This window comes from Populus nigra, chromosome 11 (assembly GCF_951802175.1).
Source record: "Populus nigra chromosome 11, ddPopNigr1.1, whole genome shotgun sequence".
NCBI classification, from domain to species: domain Eukaryota; kingdom Viridiplantae; phylum Streptophyta; class Magnoliopsida; order Malpighiales; family Salicaceae; genus Populus; species Populus nigra.
The window spans coordinates 8573705-8589841 of NC_084862.1; the positions used below are offsets into that span (position 1 = coordinate 8573705).

General features: G+C 32.8%; 1 pseudogene; it reads right to left on the bottom strand.

Annotated features, from left to right (window-relative positions):
* LOC133668705 (uncharacterized) overlaps positions 1-10823 on the bottom strand; it is a 47864-nt pseudogene extending 37041 nt beyond the window's left edge.
* Between the last annotated feature and the right edge of the window lie 5314 nt (positions 10824-16137).

Here is a 16137-nt window from a genome sequence, read left to right on the forward strand (position 1 = left end):
TCAAAAACCCTAAACTAAAAAGCCCATAACGTGATCCAAACAAGTCTTGGATCCTAGCTGAAAATAAAGTATTAATTAAACCCAAACAAGCCTTGGATTGTAGCTAACAAAATAAAATAAGGCCCTTAATATTAAATATATGTTATGCCATGAGAAGAAGAGAAGGAAATAAAATATTACAGAACTGATTCAGGGCTTATTTTGTGTCAAACTCCTATCAAACCTAATTTACTTGGCTTTCCAAGGAATTGATGTCTTTGCGTGTGGGTTGCATGACCACGTGATCACGAGGTTCACATCAAGATTGTGACAGCTTGTTTTGGGAATCTCCTAATTCTATAAGGATCTTTAATGGGCTACAACGTAGTTTCTAAATGTAGCAAGAATTCATTAATGTTTCATAGTCCTTTTCTTATAAGGATTCCGTATTCATCCTAGCTATACAAGGAAAGAATAGCTGATGGTATTTAATGACATTTTAGTTTCTAGGAAGGAAACTAAATTGGCAAGTATAAAACATGAGGATTTTCTTTATTAAATTGTCCATGTACAACAAGGAAACCAAGCATAACAAGGCAACAAGAATTCAGAATTAATTCCACATGTAGATCAGATTTTCTAGTTTATTTAGGACTTTTTAGGAGTGACAAGTCTAATTTTAGCATGTCTAGGATAATAATTTTTGGATTTTTATTATTTTTATTTTTTCTTCTTAGTCTTTGGGTTATTATTACTTATTTGGGTCAATTGTAAGTGGCCTCATATAAGTCAACATAAAGGGGGTCCATTAGAGTTTATTTCAGTGTAGAGTCAGTATAAATGAAGCTATAACCAGACGTGTGGGGGCTACAAATTTTGTAAATTAATAAACATCTTGTTCCATAACATTATGTGTGATGGTGAGATATTCTTCCTTGGTTCTCTAAAGAACTGAAATGACTTATTGAAGAACAACTGACTTCGTGGTGTCATCTTTATACTTCTCGTTCGTAAATTAATATTAGTTGGGTGAGGGTTTCCGTTTTCAATAGTGCTGGTGTCTAAGTACAAGTTATCTTTGTATCATACTCCTATCAATCCTGATTTACTTAGCTTTCCAGGAATTTTTGGCTAGAATTATTTTCCTAAAAGGATGTGGCTGCTTATTTTGGAAATCTACTAATTCTACAAAGATCTTTAATGGGCTGCAACATAGTTTCCAAATGTGGCAATGATTCATAATTATTTCAGAATCCTTTTCTTACAAGGATTCCTTGTTCATCCTAGCTATAAAAAGGAAAAAAAGACTTCAGAATAAATTCTACCTTCATATCAGATTTTCTAGTCTATTTGGAACTTCTTAAAGGTGACAAATCTGATTCTAGCATATTTAGGATGATAATTTTTGGATTTTTATTATTTTCTTCCTAGTCTTTAGGTTATTATTACTTATTTGGGTCAATTATAAGTGGGCTTAATATAAGTCCACCAAAGGGGGGTCTATTAGGGTTTATTTAAGTCTAGAGTTAGTATAAATAAAGGCATAACCAGACATGTATGTTAGACAATTCAGATTAATAAAATTCTTGTTTGCCGCACTTTGTGTGTGTATGTTGGTGGGATAATCTCCTTTCCATGGTTCTCCAAAGAACTGAAAACGACTTATCAAAGAACAACTAGCTTCGTAGCGTCATCCTAATACTTCTCGTTCGCGAATCAATATTCGTTGGGTAGGGGTTTACCATTTCCAATAGTGCTGGTGCCTAGGTACAAGTTATCTTTGTGTCACACTCCTATCAAACCCGATTTACTTGGCTTTTCCGGGAATTGGTGTCTTTGCGTGCAGGTTGCATGATCACGAGGTTTGCATCATAAATAGATATCATTTGTGAAATATCTTTGATATTTTTCACAAAGTATCAACTTTCAAATACCTAACACCATTTAGTTTCTTTTCTTTATAAACTTATCTTTTAAAGTCTTTTAAAAGACTTTATACCGTAGGTATTGTAAAGAGAAATATCTAGGTTTTTTAACGGATGGTCTCTATTCGGGCAACCAGCATGATTCATGATTAGGTAACCCCTGCTCATTATGTGATTTAAGACATGATTTAGTGTGTGTGTGTGTGTATGTGTGTGTTTTGTTTAAAGTTTAGTTGAATGATTAAATTTGTTCATTGAAGTGTTAAGTGTTGGTATGTACTATTGTTTTATAAGCTTTGATGTTAAAATGATCATTTTTGAAGTTGTGGCAATGTTTTCTAAGTAGGTAAGGTGTACTACATCATCCATATACACAACTAGTCCTCTAATCTAAAATCTAAGACTAGTTAGGGTTTCTAGTAACCAAAATACTAAATAGCGACTACATCCCATTTTTCTAATAAGAAACAGTAATTCCTTATTCTTTTCATCCATCACCACAAAGATCCCATTTCAGGAGGACAATATTTACGACGCTGCACATGTGTGACACTAATGATGATTGATGATTGATTATTTAAATGTATTAAGATGTTGGTTGTTTTGGTAGTAGAGTTAGATATGATTTTAAGGTTGTTTTGAAAGTATACATGAGTGTAAAAGGAAAGGTCATTTAAATTATTTATCAAATAAATTTCAAGACTATTTATGAAACAGTATTGAGGCTATTCTGTTTTGAAAAACTATTTCAATAGTGTAATGTATAAAGTCTAATGTCGTCTTTGGAATAATATTGAGGGTGCATCAAAATGGTTGTTTCATTGCTCAATGTCAGAGCTGAGGACTATTTTAGGGATTATTGAGTAACTAAAGTACAATAATTTAAGGAATTATGGAAAGGTATTGTGCTGACAAACAAGACATTAATTTAAAAGATATTAAGAAAGAGATGTATAGATAATGCGATAGATATTTCATGATTAGTATATATAGACAACTACTTGGGATACTAACTAAAATTATGGGAAACTATCAATCACACACAAGATGGTGTATTTTATTTAGGAAACTATATGATGCATACCTGAGAGAGAAATTCACTTCCATTTAACTTGATAATGAAACATGATTACACAAAAGAACATCACATATAATGAACCTTCTAGGGGGATTTAGAAAGTATGAAATTTCATCTCTAAATTACTTTAAACAAAAGAACATACAACACGTGTGTGGAATTAGTAAGTATGATCTTTTGATTGTAATATTAAGGCTAATTAATTAAGGATAAAATAAAGGGATTTGTATAAAAAAAAGAAAGAGAAATGACCTAATACAAGCTATAAAAGAGGAAGTGATTGTTAATACGAGGTTGAAGGGATTTAGTCAAGAATAAGAAGTAATATTTCATATCTTATATAAGGTATGGTATAGTAAATTATCCGGTAAATTCATGTTAACAGGGATTTGGATCCAAACGATCTCGTTGATGAGTGGAAAAAAGATTATGTAATTATATTTACATTGTCAATCTTGGAATAATGAAGTAAATTATTAATGTATGCATTTAATATCTAACGCATTATGTCATTTTATACTTATGTTGTATATATATTTTTTATTTTAGGTGCTCTCAAACTTGAACAAAGCAATAAGATTTCCTTATGGTTCTTTTAGTTTAAGTAATGAAAATGTAATGTGGGACATGATAGATTTTTTAAAATATATTAAAGGATGTCGATCCATTTATAATATAAATAAATAGGAATTTATTATGCAAGTAACTTAGCTCTTGATTTCAATTATTATATTATAATTTGATTTTCAATTTACCTTTTTATAGTAAATAAACTACATATGCAAATATATTGTAAATGATCTTATATCTATAATTGTTGATGTTACTGAAGAGTTCATAATATATTTGTTATGTGAATCTAATAAATGATTTAATGGAGTAGAGGATATTTACTCTTGACTTTGTGTTATGAATGGATATTGAACAATGCCAATTTGTTATATTGTTATGTATATAGGTGTCGATAATTTGAGAATGTTTATTTTAGAGGAAACTCTACTAGAATTCTAGTAGAGTTCTCAATGACTAAAGGATGAGATCTAATGATGAAAAAAAAATCATCCTATTTTTCTTTGAAATCAAGGTTTAAAATTTCGTTATGATGTTTAAAAATTACAGGGTGTTACAACATTAAAACATTTCTAAAATAAAAATATTAAATTATATATTTTTTAAGAACTCTATAATTAATTTAATTTAGAGCTTTAATTTTAATATAATGTTAATATTTTATATTTGCAAGGGTAAAATCATAATTATACCCCTTAAAAAAACTCTAATAATTCAATAGGGCAGAATTATAATTATATCCCTTTCTTCTTCTTCTTATCACCAGTTGTAATGGGTGGATGCCATAATAGTGAGAGGCAACAACCTTCGACCGCCCCAGGCACGTCATCCAAGCTGGCCTTACTGTAACAGGACAATAACTTCCTTGCCTAGGACACGAGGTATTGGCTAGGCGCTTAAGTAATGTTGGTGTCACTGGTGGAGGCGTAACATCCTTTCCCTATTTTTGTTTTTTGAAAAATTCAACTTTGAAAAAATCAACTAGACTTGGTTGGAGCAAACACCAAATTAAAAAGAATCAAGAAGTTATTGGTTTCCACATAAAAATAATTCATAATTAGCACCAATAACAATGAAAACACAAACTAAATAAACTTGATCATTCAACTACAACTAATAGGTTTTTTGAAAGACATAAATGTAGTTGAAATAGTAATTTTAAAATATTTGAAAATTTATTAAGAAAATTTATCATATTGAATTCTTATTCATATCCTAAACAATTTTAGAATCAATCAAATAAAGTTTGTTGGCTTAAAGAACTATCTTTATTTAGGAAAATTATTTTTTTAAAATATAGTTTAGTTAAGTATTTTAATTAAACCTAATCTAAATAGAATATTATATATATATATATAATTTTAAATAATTATATAATTAATTTAATTTAGAGTTTTAGTTTTAATATAAAGTTAATATTTTACGTGAAGGGGTAAAATTAAAAAGCCCAAATACTTTAGTTAGGTTTGGCGATAGGGTAGAATTATAATTGTCTCCCTTTCTTCTCCTTTACTTGGTTAGGTTTTAATTTAAAGTTAATCATAGATTTCATTAGAATCATAATCATCATAATTATAATCACTTTATAATTTTCTTTGCATGAATAAAATCAATGTCACTTGTGCTCATTTGAATTGGCTACAAAATATATACATTAACATTGAAGTCCTATGTAATTGATGCGAACCTCGTGATCACGTGATCACACAACCCACAATTAAGATTGAGATTTGATCCCGAAAAGCCGAAATAGGTCTGATAGGAGTGTGACACAATGAAAACCTGCCCCAAGGCACCAACACTGGAATGAGTAGAATGACGCCACGAAACCAGTTAATCTTCGATAAGTGAGATTCAGTTCGTTCAAGAACTGAAGAATGCAAGAATCACTCTCTCACTTTAAAACTAAAAAAATCCAGAAGTAATTATCATCAAAGCAGCCAAAATTTTGGCTTACATGAGTTTAAATAGTTCTTGAAAAATTAACCCTAATGGACCTCTTATGTGGACTTATATGAGGTCCACTCAAAATTGACCCAAAACCCTAAACTGAAAAGCCCATAACTTAATGCAAACAAGCCTTAGATCCTAACTGAAAATAAAGTATTAATTAAGCCCAAACAAGCCTTGAGCTGTAGCTAACAAAATAAAATAAAGCCCCTAATATTAAATCCATGTTCTGTCATGAGAAGAAGAGAAGGAAGTAAAATATTACAGAACTGATTCAAGGCTTATTTATAGCCTTCTATGTAGCCCCTTAATCCTAGAAACAAAAGGAAAAGGTAGCCACCCATGTTGTTTTCAAGTTGTAATAGGATTCTTTTGTTTCCTTTGTTGTCCTCACCTCATGGCTCAAATAAGGTTGTATTGGACCCCTCTTGCACATGGATAAGATGTACTAGGGTGTCCTCTTGATACTCTAATGGACCTTTCAATTCTGACTTGATTGAAACATTCAAAACCAATGCATTCAATGCCTCTTTTAATGCTTTTGTCTTGGACCAAGTCATTGGACCATTTGGAACATGTAATGGGTCCTTGCTGGTGTTTCTGGGCTAGTCCACGTCAGCCCCTCTCTCCTTGAAAGGATTCGACCTCGAATCAAAATTTGTGTCAAACAATGTAACATCAGCAACATTAAAGGTAGCACTAACACCATACTCACCTAGAAGGTCAATTTTGTATGCGTTGTCATTGATTCTCTCTAAAACCTGAAATGGACCATCACCACGAGGCTATAATTTTGATTTCCTTTGGTTAAGAAATCGTTCTTTACGCATGTGCACCCAAACCAATCACCGGGTTGGAAAACAACCAGTTTACGTCCCTTATTTGCTTTAGAAGCGTAAAGTCTGTTCTTTTTCTCTATTTGCAGTTGAACTCCCTCATGGAGTTGTCTCACCATCTTTGCCTTCTTTTCACCATCTAAACTTACCCTTTCTTCAAAAGGCAAAGGAATTAAGTCCATAGGAATTAGTGGATTAAAACCATAAACAATTTCAAAAGGAGAAAAACTAGTGGTCGAATGCACAGTTCTATTATAAGCAAACTCAACAAAAGGCAAACATTTTTTCTAACTTTTTAAATTCTTTTAAATTATAGCACGCAAAAATGTTGGGATAATGTTCTATTCACTATCTCAGTTTGTCCATCTGTTTGAGGATGACATGTTGTAAAAAATAAGAGTTTAGTTCCCAACTTTCCCAATAAGGTCTTCTAAAAGTAGTTAAGGAACTTAACATCACGATCTGACACTATACTCTTAGGAATGCCATGCAAACGTACAATCTCCCTAAAAACAAGTCTGCAATATGAGATGCATCATCCGTTTTATTGCATGCAATGAAATGCGCCATTTTAGAAAACCTATCAATCACAACAAAAATAGAGTCTCTACCTTTCTTTGACCTAGGTAAACCTAAAACAAAGTCCATAGAGATATCTACCCAAGATTCAGTAGGCACAGGTAATGGTGTATATAGTCTATGCGGTTGTACTCTAGATTTTGCCTTTCTACAAGCAATGCACTGCTCACAAATTCGTGGCACATCTCTTTTCATCTTTGGCCAATAGAAATGCTCATGCAATACATCCAAGGTTTTCTCAACCCTAAAGTGACCCATTAAACCACCTAATGTGCTTCACAAACAAGTAATTCATGCAAAGAACTAGCAAGAACACACAATCTATTCTCTTTGAACAAATAACCATCCATCAAATAAAACTTACCGAAAGTTGAATGTCCACATGCATTATAAATCTCAGCAAAGTCAGAATCATTATCATACAATTCCTTCACATATTCAAAGCCTAACAATCTAGTATTCATGGTGTGTAAAAGAATATACCTGTGCGAAAGTGCATCAGCTACGATATTCTCTTTGCTTTGCTTATACTGATTATGTAAGGAAAAGTTTCAATGAATTCAACTCATTTTTCATGCCTCCTATTCAACTTACCTTATCCTTTCAGATGTTTCAAGGACTTATGATCCGAATGGATTACAAACTCTTTTGGCCACAAGTAATGTTGTCATGTCTCAAGTGCTCTTACCAATGCATAGAGTTCTTTGTCATAAGTGGGATAGTTCAAGGTTACTCCACTTAACTTCTCACTAAAATACGCAATAGGTCTCCGATCCTGCATCAAAACAGCACTTATTCCCATTCCAGACGCATCACATTCTATTTCAAATGCTTTCGTAAAGTTAGGTAAAGCCAAAACAGGTGCAGAACATAATTTCTCTTTCAAAATAACAAAAGCCAATTCTTGTTCCTTCCCTCATTTAAACCCAATTGACTTTTTAACAACTTCATTCAAGGGTGTAGCTATTGTACTGAAATCTTTCACAAAATGCTTGTAAAAACTAGCTAACCCATGAAAACTCCTTACCTCACTTACCGATTGAGGTGTAGGTCAATCCCGGATGGCCTTAACTTTCTCTTCATCCATCTCGATACCCTGTGCAGTTACAACATAGCCAAGAAACACAATTTTCTCCATGCAAAAGGCACATTTTTTAAGATTAGCATACAATTTCTCACTACGCAACACATTAAGTACATTACACAAATGATTAAGATACTTAGTTAAGTTTTTGCTATAGATCAGAATGTCATCAAAATACACAACCACAAACTTACCTATGAATGCACGCAACACATGATTCATTAAACACATAAACATACTAGGTGCATTTATAAGTCCAAACGGCATTAATAACCATTCATACAAACCATACTTAGTCTTTAATGCTGTTTTCCACTCATCACCTTCTTTCATCCTAATTTGATGGTACTCACTTTTCAAGTCAATTTTAGAGAAAATATAGGATCCATGTAACTCATCTAACATGTCATCAAGCCTAGGAATGGGGTGTCTATACTTTATCATTATGTTGTTGATGGCTCGGCAATCAACACACATCCTCCATGTGTCATCCTTCTTAGGCACAAGTAGCACGGGTACAGTACACGGGCTCATACTCTCACAAATGTAGCTATTTTTCATCAGCTCATCAATTTGCCTTTGAAGCTCCTTCGTCTCCTCGAGATTATTTCTATAGGCTGGTCGGTTAGAAATTGAAGCTCTGGTTATAAAATCAATCTGATGCTCTATCCCCCTCAATGGTGGTAATCCACTAGGAGTATCGTCGGGGAACACATCATCAAACTCCTACAATAAAGAAATAGCAACATTAGGCATAATATGATCAAGATTATTAGTATTAAAGTAAGCTTCTTTGTACACAAGTAAAATCATTGGCTTGTTAGTGAAAAATGCAGATCTGACCTCACCCTTTCTAGCATAAACATTGGGTTGTTTCCTTAGTTTTTCCACACAATTCTCATCAGCCTTCCTGACTTTTTCACTCCTCTTGTCTTCACTCTCGGCCAGATTTGGGTGTTTTTGAGTTGTGGTCAAATGGTTTGATTTGTTTGGAGTGTAGGTCGAATATTTGTTTGAATTTGGATGGGTGGCCGAATGGGTTGTAGTGGTTTGGGTTCTAGCCAAATTTGGTGGTCTTCTTTCCTCTTGTTCCTCACTTTGATTTTCTCTCCCTATGCCTCATGCTCACTTTATAGCTTTATTTGATCATCATACACCTGTTTGGGTGTAAGAGGTACAACAGTGATGGTTTTTACCATCTTTTACAATGGTATACCTATTTTTAGCCCTATCATAAATTGCCTTCTAATCATATTGCCATGGTCTCCCAATAAGATGTGACTTGCTTGCATTGGTACCACGTCGCACAGAACTTCATCAATATATTTCCCAATCGAAAATGGAACCACAACTTCTTTAGTCACTTTCACTTCACCACTATCATTCAACCATTGTAATCTATATGGTTTAGCATGCTTAATAGTACACAAATTCAGTTTACTAACAAGGGTTATACTACAAACATTAATATTGCTTCCACTATCTATAATTAAACCACACACCTTGCTTTGTACATAACAACGCGTATGAAAGATGTTTTTCCTTTGTTGATTAGTTTCATCTTCCTTGACCTAAACCTGAAGTGTTCGTCTTATAACCAAGGACTCCATAACCAGTAATGCTAACTCATCCCCATCACTATCCTCTAATGGTTTCATGCCTTCACAATCAGATTTGTCACTTTCAGAGTCCATATCACCATTATCTCTAATCATCACGATTCTTTTGTTTGGACACTTTGAAGTATAATGTCCATGTCCCTAACACCTGAAACATTTAACATCATGGGTACGTTTAGGTTGAGTTTTAGATTTACCTTTGGCATCAGTAGGGACATCAACTTTAGCCTTTGGTGGTTCAGTTCTAGAAGGAACAAACGATCTCAGCTGGATAATACCCTCTCTCTTTAGATTCGGCTTCCAAGATGATGAAGAGCCCGAATTAAACGCTGGTCGAGCATGTCCCTTCTGAAGTTGTCTCTCCACCTTCGTAGCCATGTGAACCATGTCCTCTAGCTCCACATAGTGTTGTAGCTCAACCACATTGGCAATGTCCCGATTCAACCCATTAAGAAATCTAGGCATGGTGGCTTCTCTATCCTCATTGGCCCGAATCATTGCTATCTCCATCTCTTTGTGATATTCATCTACTGTCTTATAACCTTGATTCAGACCTTGGAGCTTCAGATATAACTCTCTGTAATAGTGGTTTGGCACAAATCGTCTCCTTATTAAGACTTTCATCTCCCCCCAAGTCTGAATGGGTCGCTCCCCATTCCTCCTCCTACTTATTACAATTTGATCCCACCAAATCAATGCATACTCCGTAAAGTTAATTATCACCAATTTCACCTTCTTTTGTTTAGAATAGCTATGGCAATCAAAAATCCAATCTACCTTTTTCTCCTACTCCAAATAAGCCTCGGGATCATTTTTACCTTGAAAGTTAGGAATTTTCAGTTTAATGGTGTCTAAGTCCCCATCCATATCTTCATAAGTGCCCATACCACGGAAATTCACATTCCTCCTAGCCCTCTTCGGTCCAGACCTGATTCCTTAGGCAGCAGATACAAAATCATAGTCATCTTCACCCGCATCTACATTTTCGTCAACAAACTCTTCAAAATCAGATTTGACATTCCGTACAGCCATATGAACCGTATTTCCTCGGCGATTAGCCCCACTTTTCTGTTGCTTTATTGAATTCACCTCATCTTTTAGATCCTTGTATGTTCTAGACAACAGCTCAAGTTGTTGGCATATGGCTCGTAATTGGAAAGCTACGTTGGCGTTTTGTGTCGCTGATTCGTTGTTTTCAGACATTCTTTGAATCTGCAAAATTTGGTTAGTAGCACAAAATATATCCTCACACAAAAAATCAAGGCTTTTCACTCTAATAAGCTCACTAAGCCTTTTACCTCAAAATTTGCTTTCTTTTGGTTCTTTAGGAACTAAAATCAACAAATCAAAGTCAGTAGCCTTCACAAGGCACTCTAATTATAATTTTTAGACTCAAGAATTAATAAATATACTGAAAACAAAGCGAAACAAAACTACGATTATGATTTTGCGAGTAGCAATGCAAATTCTTACGAATTGTGGACGAAACGAAGACACGAAATAAAATAGAAGCAAATATTAGCTAAAATAGTTATTTGACCCCTAGATAAACCAAATATAATAGAAACACAAAGATTTGGACAAAACTAAACAGTAAGGATAATGTTTTGAAACTTGACGCAAATCTAACTTATTACGCAATATTTACGTAACAGAATTGAAACCCGGACCAAATGATCTCGAAATAACCTCAAATTCAATATTTAGTATTATAATACTAAACAAACAACAAAAATAAATTTATAGGTTGTTTTATTATGTCTAGGTACCCAAACCCAAATGTATGATCAGTTTGCGGCAGAATTGAACCTCCAATTAAAACCTTCAGAAGCCGATATCAAAATAGGCCCAAATTTAATATATGGTGCGATCTCATCCCTAATACACAGAATATTAAGTTTCAATTTAGTCCAAGGTGGTTTGCTTATGGTTCACTAAGAGTAGTGTTTCTACGGTACCTCGAATTCAAAACCTTATGCAAACAATATCAGAATAAGCCCAAATTTGACATATGATGCGATCGCACCCCTAATAGACTAAATATGAAGTTTCAATTGATTTGAAGGTGGTTTGCTTATGGTTCACCAAGAGTTGTGTTTTTGCGGTAAAAATTGAATGATCCTTCAAATTTCAACTAATCCCTCTCTCTCTCCCTATTTTTTTTCTTTTTAATATACTGATATGATTAAAGATAGTAACAAGATGAAATATAACCCTTTTGTTTTTTTTTTGCTTAGATGACGCAGACACGATGAGCAAGAAGATGGACGCAAACACTGAAAAACTTAAGGAACACTGAAAAAAACAAAAATAACAGAAGGATATGACCTTGTTTCGGAGCCTAGGTCTGATACCAACTGATGCGAACCTCGTGATCACATGGTCACGCAACCCACAATCAAGATTGAGATCTGATCTTGGAAAGCTGAAATAGTTCTGATAAGAGTGTGACACAATAGAAACCTGCCCCAAGGAACCAACACTACTGGAATGAGTAGAATGACGCCACGAAGCCAGTTAATCTTCGATAAGTGAGATTCAGTTCGTTCAAGAACTGAAGAATGCAAGAATCACTCTCACACGTTAAAACTAAAAAAATCCAGAAGTAATTATCATCAAAGCTGCCGAAATTTTGGTTTACATGAGTTTAAATAGTTCTTGGAAAATTAACCCTAATGGACCCCTTATGTGGACTTATATGAGGTCCACTCAAAACTGACCCAAAACCCTAAACTGAAAAGCCCATAACTTAATGCAAACAAGCCTTGGATCCTAACTGAAAACAAAGTATTAATTAAGCCCAAACAAGCCTTGGGTTGTAGCTAACAAAATAAAATAAAGTCCCTAATATTAAATCCATGTTCTGTCATAAAAAGAAGAGAAGGAAGTAAAATATTACATAACTGATTCAAGGTTTATTTATAGCCTTCCATGCAGCCCCTTAATCCTAGAAACAAAAGGAAAAGGCAGCCATCCATGTTGTTTCCAAGTTGTAGTAGGATTTTTTTGTTTCCTTTGGTGTCCTCACCTCATGGCTCAAATAAGGTTATATTGGACCCCTTTTGCACATGGATAAGATATACTAGGGTCTCCTCTTGATACTCTAATGGACCTTTCAATTCTGACTTGATTGAAACATTCAAAACTAATGCATTCAATGCCTCTTTTAATGCCTTTGTCTTGGACCAAGTCATTGGACCATTTGGAACATGTAATGGGTCATTGCTGCTGTTTCTAGGCTGGTCAACATCAGTAATCCCTTAAACTTAATCCTATATGAACTATTCATATCACATAAGGAGCTTACATGTTGAATTCTAATACAAACTGTATTCTAACTAAAGCACAACTTTGTTTACACACACAGACACATGAATCCTGACTTGTTATGTAACCCTAACTAGTTGTACATGTTGAGAATTTCTATTTTGCATAGGTCTAGATACTCTAGTTAATCACTTGAACTTTTTCTTCATGGTCAAATTGCTTCATCCTAGTCAATTAGGTGGACTCCTTTCCTCAGTTTCTCCTAGTTGATTATTGTCATATCTTCCTTATTTTTAGTTGAGCATGAACTACAAAATAGATTTAAAAAAAAACGATGTAGGTAACAACCTTGCAAATTAAGTGGGGTGTTGGATTTTTAGATTGGCTTTGAAAAGTTAAGAGAGAAGAAAATGACAATGCTAGAAAACTACAAACTATATAAAAACGAAGGGCAAGTTAACTAATTAAGGTAAAAGAAAAACTATAAAAAGGCAATAAATTACATAAATCTATAAAGAAATTATATATATTAAGCTAACTATCATTTCTAGCTGCTAAATAACATATTTATAGTTTTACAAAGATCAAGTTTCATAGCAACTATAAATCACAATCCTTTAAAAAACGTGTACAATAGATAAGGATTACACAATATGAATCAATTCATATTACTTATCTGCGTGCGTTGCTTCCTAGCACTGTATGTGTTAAAATTCTACTTGTACAGTAATATTTTCTAATTAACTACTAAAAACTCATATTTTATGTAGGACTTGATCTTGATTAATAATTTTGATCTTTATCTCTCTAATGGATGATTAATGATCAATTTTAGCTTTCTTCATTAATGATTAAATACTTATCTTAATCAAAAGACACATAATTGTTATATATATTTATATAAATCTAATTGAACCTCCAATCAGACCTTAACTTCGATCTAGCATTATCTTTGTTGGAGGTCTAACAGATTTAAAGGAGTGCAAGCCTACGTAGGGAGAACAATATAAAAAAAATAAATATATTTTAGTACATTCTCAAAAGTCTTTTATATATATATATATATATATATATATATATATATATATATATATATATATATATATATTATGAAGAGTAAATTATTAGAGTCGAGCCTTGGGCTTTGTGGAATATACAAGACCAAAGGTCTTTTACCAAAGTAGAATAGTTTGGTAAAATATTTGAGACTATAGAACATGATAGAAAACTATTGAGGAAACAATACACTTTCAGTCAACTTATAATAAGAATCGCTAATTTATTAATGAGCCGCTAATAGAAATAACGGTTGTTTTAAAAAACTGCTATTACAAATAGTGTCAATATTAAATAACCGCTAATGACAATAGCGATTGTTCCATGCACAAATGCTAATATGAATAGCGGTTGTGTTATCCTAGCTCAATCTTAACGTAAGCTCGACCTTAAAATTTACATAAAACGAAGCATAAACCACCACACTAAAGTCCAAATAAAACCATTCCTCAAATTCATAATTGAGAGTGCAATATTTTAACATCAATTTGGTTTTTTTAATTATAATCGCAAATTAATACGTGTTGTTTTAAATATTGTTTTAATTTATTAGTTATAAAGATAATTGATAATAACAAGAACAAAATATAACAATGTACATTTTTTAACTTGTAAATGGATGATTTGAAATGTTAAACATCTTGTTTACATGTTCACCTGTTAATTAATAATTTAAAATCATGGTTATCTAAAATAAGTATGAAAATGCATAATATGCAAGACAACATTAAAAGCAACAAGATAATTAGCTAAAACAATATTACAGAAGTAATACAAATAAAATTAGCTCTTAACTAAGAAAATAATACAACATGATAATACATATGAGCCTATTTGTGTCTTCTACAACGAAAAAAGGATGTGTCGACTTAATCAATAGCACGACTTTCAGTTGTCTATGTGATTTCATCGTCTTAGACAATCTCATCTAGGCGTAATGTCTCTCCTAACAAATCAAGTGTATTACAACATGTCTCTAATCAAGAAAATGTATAATAACGAGCAAGTCCATTATCATCATCAAGATCACAAAGATTAGTCACAACATATCATAACAACTATCCAACCTAATATGAAGCAAATATAATTTATTAATCTATAAATAAAATGCAACGGATTTGTCCAAGCCTATAAAAAACAACAAATACTTATAGCATGCTTAGTCCGACGTGCATGTGGCTCATACTCCATCTCCTCGCGTGGAGGAACTTGTGTTGGGTTTGGTGTAATGATTTGACATGTTATACTCAAGTAACATCTCTAAAAATAAAATATCTTTGTGCATCCCACATCAATATATATTAGAGATGGTGAATCATCTAACTATAATCAGTGTGCCTACCCGAACAACTAATGAAATGCAATTGATCACTCGTATCTATTTCGGCTGGGATGAGTTGTTTAAAACTAAATTGCCATATTACATGTTTTAAGCAATGCATCTCAACAAGCTCAAAAATATAAGGGGGACAACAGATGTCTATGAGTCCATGGCTATTATGCATATAACAAGAGCAACTGACAATCATCTACTAAATAAGGATTTCACATAACCTATCAAAACATCAATAATTCAATTATTTTTCATTATTTACCAACATCAACCTATACAATTATTTCTCATCATTTACCAACAATATAAAATATCTACATCAACAATACAATTATTTCTCATCATTTACCAATATTAACCTATGCAATTATTTCTCATCAATTACCAATACCAAGAAATTTCAACATCAACGCAATCAATTATTTCTCATCATATACCAATATCAACGTGAACAATTATTTCTCATCATTTACCAACATTAACCTATGCAATTACTTCACAACATTTATCAATATAAAAAAATTTTAACATCAAAGTAAGCAATTATTTCTTATTATTTACCAACATCAATGCGAAAAATGATTTCTCATCATTTACCAATATCAACGCAAACAATTATTTCTCATCATTTACCAACATGAACCTTTGCAATTATTTCCCAACATTTATCAATATCAAAAAATTTCAACATCAGTGTAAACAATTATTTCTCATCATTTACCAACATCAACCTATGCAATTATTGTCCAACATTTATCAATATCAAAATATTTCAACATCAATGCAAGCAACTATTTCTCATCATTTACCAACATCAACATATGCAATTATTTCCCCACATTTATCAATATCAAAAAATTG